The sequence below is a fragment of the Sinocyclocheilus anshuiensis genome, unplaced genomic scaffold, assembly GCF_001515605.1.
Source record: "Sinocyclocheilus anshuiensis isolate Anshui unplaced genomic scaffold, SAMN03320099.WGS_v1.1 scaffold1955, whole genome shotgun sequence".
Classification (NCBI taxonomy): Eukaryota; Metazoa; Chordata; class Actinopteri; order Cypriniformes; family Cyprinidae; genus Sinocyclocheilus; species Sinocyclocheilus anshuiensis.
In genome coordinates, this window is record NW_015554054.1 from 297,020 (window position 1) to 305,080 (window position 8,061).

Below are 8,061 nucleotides of genomic sequence, written 5' to 3' on the forward strand. Positions count from 1 at the left end.
TTTAATCCTGCCAGGAAACTAGAGAGAAGAAGAAAGGGCCCGTCTTCAGCAATTTCGAATCTACAATAATAACTAGCGTGGCTCGATGCTGGTCCTAATCCAAGCCAGGCTTTGAAACCCACCAAACAAGTGACGGGACCTGTCTGGTTCCAGTTATAGGCCCGCTGGAGGTAGCGCAACAGATGGGACCTTATCTACGGCTGGGATCGCTGCTCGCCACACATTCTTAGACATCTCGGTAATGCCTCTGTTGTTAGCTAATGCTAACTTCACGTTGAATTACATGGCGAATTAACAGCACGATTCCAAGCGTTTGCTCTTACTGTCGGACTTCAGACACCTTGGTAACATGCTAAGTTGTTTCATAACAAGCACACACCTAAAGAGCTCCCATATCGAGCGTCTTATTGAGTGACGTTTTGAGCACATGGCTTCATATGCAATCTGAGCAATAGCAATATGGTAAGGGTCCAACAATAATAACCTATAAGTGCTAAATGTATGTAAAAATCCCTTTTCAGTAACTCTGTTTGGAACCGAGACGTATATGGTTTTAATTGAATTGGAAAAACAATAATCAAACCCTCGCTTCAAATTAAAGACACACTAACCAAACAGTGTCAATATTGCAACTTAATTAAATTTTTTTTTGCATTTGAAATATATTTATTTCGGGGCTTTTCTCTGCAGATATATGCAGTTCATTGCAATTATTTGCTATTACTGGATTCGGTGGCATATCATGGAAGTAATTCAGTAAGGATTTGGGTCAATGACATAAGACTAATCTTTTGTCAAATCTATTCATTTTAAAAAATACATTAAAAACGCAGTGACTTGAATCACTTCTTTTATAAGTCAAAAATTGAATGGTGATACAACTGTCCTGATATGAAGAATAATAAAGATAATAGAAAAAAAGCTTGGAATTATTATTACTATTATTATTATTATTCCTTAATTCCTTTATTATTCCAAAAACCTAATAATTAATGATATTTTAAATAAAACAAACAAACAAACAAACCTTTTTTTGTTGATAATAATGTTCATGTTTGTACACTTTTTTTTTCTTTATTAGGACAATCTTATATATCATTGACCCATCTGATTGACAATTAAATAAAATATGCAAAATATACTGTAGTTTAATGGCTGAAAAGCTTTATGTGCAGTCAGTTTTCTCAAGTTAACTTTGAATCCTGGAGATTATTTTACTTAAATACTAGTGCTGACCTGTCCTTAAGTGTATTTACAGTATGGATGTGCGTGTATATTCCTATTTTGCATAGCCATCAAAACCACTGGCGGCAGAAGCACAGAGCTGTCCGGTCGGCGCGGAGCCACGAGCTTCCGTGAATATTCACCAGCTCATTACTCTTTCCTGTCAGGAAAACCAAGCCAAGGGAGCCGCTACCTTGGCCCGGGTTGCTGCTCTTGTCAGGGACTCAAAATTTCATTAGCAGGCCCTTAATAATAGAGAATTATTTTTACATGTTATTAAATTCTGTCACTCACGGAAATACCTGGAATAGCTTCTGTGTCGGAGCTCTCGGTGAGTGACGCGCTGGAGGAGCGCCAGTGCTCCACTGTGGGGGGGAGAAGTTCACACTGGGATGTTTCACCAGGCCGGGCGACACACACACATGCTAACTGTGAGCCGCTAACCCGTTGCTTTGACTGACACCAGCATCATTTCAGTCTGTCTTTGATTGGTTGAATCGGTGACCTATTAGTTCATGGTCTCGCACAGGAAAAGAAGAACTAATGGGCTGAGACTGCTGGGAATATCACAAATACAGCTGCGTTAAAAAAAAAAATCATCAAATGACAAAAATGAACTTTATATTTTTATACTTTTAACCTACTTCTTTGGACATTTTTGTATTTTTCTAATGAGATTCTCATGTTTTAAAAAAAAAAAAAAATCATCAAATGACAAAAATGAACTTTATATTTTTATACTTTTAACCTACTTTTTTGGACATTTTTGTATTTTTCTAATGAGATTCTCATGTTTTAAATAATAATTAAGACTGCTTAATTGAATTATTTTCAACCCAGTAAACTACAAATTATGTAATATTATTATTATTATTATTTTTTTTTTTGCTGCTCAAGAAACCTAATTTGCTGCCTAATTTTTGTGGAAACAGTGATGGACCACCATTCAAAAGTTTGGGGTAAGAAAGATTAAAAACAAACAAAAAAATAAATAAAGAAATAAATATTACTTTTATTCAACAAGGATGCACTAAACTGATTAAAAGTGATTTTATTATAATATTACAAAAGATGATAAAGAATCATCAAAGAATCCTGGGGGAAATAAATAAATCATGGTTTCCACAAAAATATATAGCAGCAAAAACTGTAATACTGAGCACCAATGATAATTAATAATAATTAATAATGTTTTGCTTATAAATAATAATAAGCAAATCAGCATATTAGAATAATTACTGCAGGATCAGGTGACCCTGAAGACTGGAGTAATGATGCTGAAAATTCAGCTTTGATCACAGGAAGAAATTACAGTTTACAATGTATTCAAACAGAAAACAGTAAAAATATTACTGTGATTTTAATCAAATAAATGCAGCTTTGCAGAGATTAAGAAACTTCTTTATCAGAATCCCTCTCTCTCTCTCTCTCTCTCTCTCTCTCTCTCTTGATTTTAGGCTGAGTTTCAGTCTAAATCAGTTTTCAAAAATTCACCTGTTAGCAAGTAACCCTTCTGACAAAAGTACAATGGAAAATTAAATATAATTATAGGAAATTTGACGAATGAGGACAGGGGATACTGGTTGCAGAAGTCTTTCTACATATAGCATTTCTATAACTGTCTGGTTCATCTCAGCTACCAAAACTGACCTCAGAAGATTGCAGTGGATAGTCTGGACTGCTGAGCAAATCTATGGTACGACCCCACTCAAGCAGAGTGAGTAAAAGAGCTGGCAAAATCATTCTGGACTCCTCACATCCAGCCCACTTCCTCTTTGAACTGCTGCCGTCTGGTCAGTGCTACCGAACAGCCAGGCATAAGAACATTTTCTACCCTCAGGCAATCCATCTCATGAACAGTTAACTTGGCAATAAACATGTAATACACAACACTCTTTATACATTTATTTATTTAACACACCATACATCTTATCCACATTTCCTTGCATTTGTACATAACACACCTGTACACACAAATACCATCTTTTGTCTATTTTGTATATTGTGTTTTTCTTTAAAAAATTGTTGTATATTGCTATTTCCTATTACGTTTTCTATTTTTATTATCTGTCTTGTCACTGTCATTCTGTTTGTGCTGTGGAAGCTTCTGTCACCATTACAGATTCCTCGTATGTGTAAACATACCTGGCAATAAAGCTCTTTCTGACTCTGAGTATGGAGTATGTGCTGATAGACCTTTTGATTTGGACACACATCACATGTGGAATCAAAGTGAGTGCATATTGTCATCAAGATGTTTCGAGGTTCGTTGTCGCTGCTTTTGTTCTCTAATCAGTGATGAGAGCTACAGCCAACATAGCTACAAGCACAACAGTGGCATTCTGGATCAGTGCCCATGAGGGCAAGGCTGCCCAGTGAGAGCAACTGTGACATTGGCACGGCATTTCTTAGAAATATTCCACGAGCCACAATACCTTACTATGTCCCATAGTAATTCCATGCAAATACCATGATATAGGAATAAGATAATCATTATGAACATTGGTATAGTGTATATCAAAATACCATGGTCACACCATCTGATTCTGCCACTATACTACAGAACCACTACAGCAATTTTAGTAACGGTGGAATTTAGATTTGTGGTCTTCAAAACCACCGTCTACTGTTTCCTTATTTGTTTGTATCACAACCCACTGAAATACTGTGGTTGGAATATTCTTTTGAAGACACGCAGTCAATAAGGCCGAGGCCTGTTTATGGCGAACAGTGGGGTATTGCGTGTAACCAGGCAATGTAAGAGGAGAGTTATTGTAACACTTCTGTCCCACAGTGTGCAGCTGAGCTGGCAAAAGTCCTGCCAGCTGTCACTCTTTTCCTTTGTGCATAAAACCAATGGGACCAGTGCAAATCCGTACTGGAGACAGTGTGACGCTTAGACACCGACACACACACACTGCAGCAGTGGTCTACTTGATTGCTAAATACCTTGATTACACCGCAGACATGTTTAATTGAGCAAACAGGAAATTAAACAGGTTATAAGAAACATTTTGGGTTGTTGGGGCTGGTTATTGGTAAAAACCAAACATTGCTATACAAAAAATTGTGGAAGCTGTGCTAGTAAACATTTTTAGCCATTCTCCAGACACTACATAGAGTTGGACCATTAAGCTAATTTAAATCATATGTTAAGTGGATTTTATAATTTTCAGCCTATTTGTCAAATTTCAGTTCAATTCAGCTAAAATAGAAACTTGCTCCTTTACCAAAATAACTTTTGAAGGTAAATATTAAAATGTGTATATGTAAATAACGACTGTATAGCTAGGATGCTACTGTATGAGCACATATCTAGATGATTTCCTAAATAAGACAATAAGTATACATCATTTGTATTGCAGTTGTGGATAGATATTTAATTTACGTCAACTCCTTGCGAGGTCTGGAAAAGGTGTGTCTTGAGTGCAGACCCTTCATCTGGAGATGAGTGCAAGGACTAGGTGACCAGAAGTGTTTGATTTAACAGCCTAACTGTGGTGTTTAGCTTGATGAATGATTGCATGTAAAAGGAGATAGGCTGATTGCAGCTGTCTAAGCAGGCAAATGTGAAGGAACCAGTGAAGAGACCTTAGCAGCATTGGAGATGCAGTCATTCATAGAAAGAAGAGCAGCCAGGCAAATACTTGAAAAAAAAAAAAATGTATCCAAAGCAACAGCATTACATTCAATGTAGACTTTTTTTTTTTTTAGTTTTCTTCCTGGGAATCAAACCCATGACCTTGGCATTGCTAGCACCATGCTCTTCTGTTTGAGCTGTAACCTTTACCTGCAATGTTCAGGTGAAGGTTTGAGTTCCACCACCAGTGGTGGACGAAGTACACAAATCAAGTACTTGAGTAAAAGTACAGATACGTATAATAAAATATTACTCCAGTAAAAGTAAAAGTACTCCTTTTTCAATTTTACTCGAGTGAAAGTACAAAAGTACTTACAGTAATGAAGTAAAGCTACTCCGTTACTGTCCACCACTGTCCACCACAGAGAAGTCAGTGAGTGTGAAGACGAAAAGTGACCACCAGGCATCAGTGGCTCACTGACCACATGGGATGGGATGGAACATAGAACTGAAGAAGATAGTTTAGGTAAGAGGGTCTTCAAGAGCCTTGAATTTGATTCGGGTGGCCAGAGTTTGGCTTAGGGTTCCTCAAATCTGGCCCTGGAGAGCCACTGCCCTGCAGAGTTTAGCTTCAGCACTAATCAGAGACACATGAGTAAGCTAATCAAAGAGTTACTATACTATCCAGGCAGGTGAGTTTGATCAGGATTTGAGCAAAACTCTGCAGGGCAAGTAGCCCTTGAGGGTCAGATTTGAGGAACACTTGTATAGCCAATGGAGAGAGACCAAGGGAGGTGGGATATGGATTCTTGACCTGACTGAGGACTATGCGTGATGAATTGGATTTTTGTGAGATGGGAGTGCGATGGGACTAGACAAGGAGGTATTGTCTGTAGAGGAGAGGTAAGGCAGAGGATAACATGATAATTCTCATAGCAGAAAGGAGGGTTTGGGTTCAGGATAGGAGGGGGTTTGTGCCTTATGATAAGTTGTTATATATTCTTATCTGAGAAGGTCTCAAAGTCAGAAGCACAGTAGGTGGCATGTCGACAGATATTGTCAAAGGTCTTGGAGAAAGAGTTGTGAATGATGGCCACTTCACTCCTAAAGTGTGACTAATATGGAAGTGATAAGTACGGATGGTGGAGGAGATGGGAACAGACAGACAAGGAATGAAAACAGCTTTCCATGAAACACTGTACCTGCCCTCTTGCTCCCAATTCCTTCCTTCTCCTTCAAGAGATATCCTTTGATCTTCTGCCTTGCCTGATCTTCTACTGACAATTCATCCTAGCATATGTGACCGAGTGGATAATAAGGATGGTGTACGGGGTGGGGCATAGGTATTTATTTTGCCCTATAAATAGCGCAAAGGTTGGCAGGTTGCGTGATTTCCTGACATTTGATCCCTTCCGTCTCCTTCCGGTGCTGTGACCCTGAAGCACTATAGCGAGAGAGATAACCCCCTGATGCAAGAGTGTGAGCGTGTGGGCTGTATGTAATATTATGCAAGTTGCGGACGCTGTGTTTCGCCTATAGCAACGAGCCGTATCACGCAGTGCTTCTATTCCACTCTATTATGCAGCGTTTCTAGTCCACATTTGGATTACGGCAGAGATCTTCCTCTGTGGAGTTCTATGCATATGGACCTGATGTCTAGGCCCTGCTGTTTTGCTTATGATTTATTTTTCTCATAAGTTTTAAGCTAATGGTCATATGCTGATGTTTTATTTTGAAGTATTTCTTATCTGTTATTATTGATTTTGTTAGCTGAGTCCTGTTTGTACTAACCGCTAGGGGTCTATATGATGTGTGGAGAAAAGGGGAGTTTTTAACCCATTTTTCTATATTCTAGGAGCCAGCCTGCGTGGGAGTACTTTCCTCTGGGGTCATCTGGGCCTTTCCTTTACTGCATGTGGCGTGAGGTTTCATGCACTGCATGGGTATTGATTTGAGAGTGTAAAGTTATTTGTATTATTCACTACATTTTTTAAAATTTGTTGGTTGGTGCACGTTAGTGCACGTGTGGCATGTGTACTCTTGGGTTGTGGGTCTTTGGCCCAGTGACTTCTTCTTTTCTTCCTGCAGGCTTGGTTGATCTTACATTCAGGAATTGTGGGTTATGATTTTAATATTTGACTTAAAGTCTAGACATCTTAAAATTGTGATTCTCTCTTTTTAGATGGTTATAAATGTGAAGTTGATTGCTTACTCAGAGATTTCAGTACTGATTTTTAATAAAAGTGTTCTTGGAGGTCACGTCTCTGTTCTTCATTCACTAGCTATAGAACTTGTGTTGCTGTTTAATTATTTCCGTGGGTAACTAACCCCGGTGGCGTAGTCGGAATCAAGTTGATCATTGGATATCGCTCGGTTACACATAGGTAGTCTCATTAGACTTGATTCTTGAGGCAAACCTGATTCTGGAATAGAAGAATAATTTATGATTTGATGTCTAAAGAAACCTCACATCAAAGGGTGTAGTACAGGGTTCCTCGAATCTTGCCCCAGGGGGCCAATGCTCTGGAGAGTTTAGCTCAAGCCCTGCTCAAACACACCTGAGCAAGCTAATCAAGGTCTTCAGGATCACTAGAAAATCACAGGTAAGTGAGTTTGACTAGGGTTTGAGCTACACTCTCCTGGGCAGTGGCCCTCCAGGACCAGATTTGAGGAACCCTGGTGTAGTATGATGTTAGGTGTGCTCAATCCTGCTCCTGAAGTTCGACCTACCTGCAAAGTTTAGCTTCAACCCTAATCAAATACATCTGAACCAACTAATTAAGATCTTCAGGAACATTTGACAATTACAAACAGGTGTGTTGGAGCAGGGTTTGAACTGAACTCCGCAGGAAGGTATCTTCACAAAAAGGAATGAGCACTTTGGCTTAGAAACTAAAGATCAAAGGGCATCAAGTGCTAATGAGAGGGTGGAATTCAGATTAAAGGCAGCAGTATCTGCAGACATTTCAGAAGATTAGTTGGTGGAGTATCACGAGACGTTTGTTGGAAAGGTGGAGGAGTATGGCATGGGCTGAAATTTGACCAAGTGACCAAGAATGAGAGGGAGGACAAGGATGTTGCCAGAGAGAGACAGCAGAAATCAGATGAAGAAGTGGGTGTTTCTTGACAAGTACTGCAGATAATATTTTAGACAAAGACAAGACCCAGTTGCTTTCCTGCCTTGATGCGCTGACATATACAGGTGCATCTCAATAAATTAGAATGTCGTGGAAAAGTTCATTTATTTCAGTAATTCA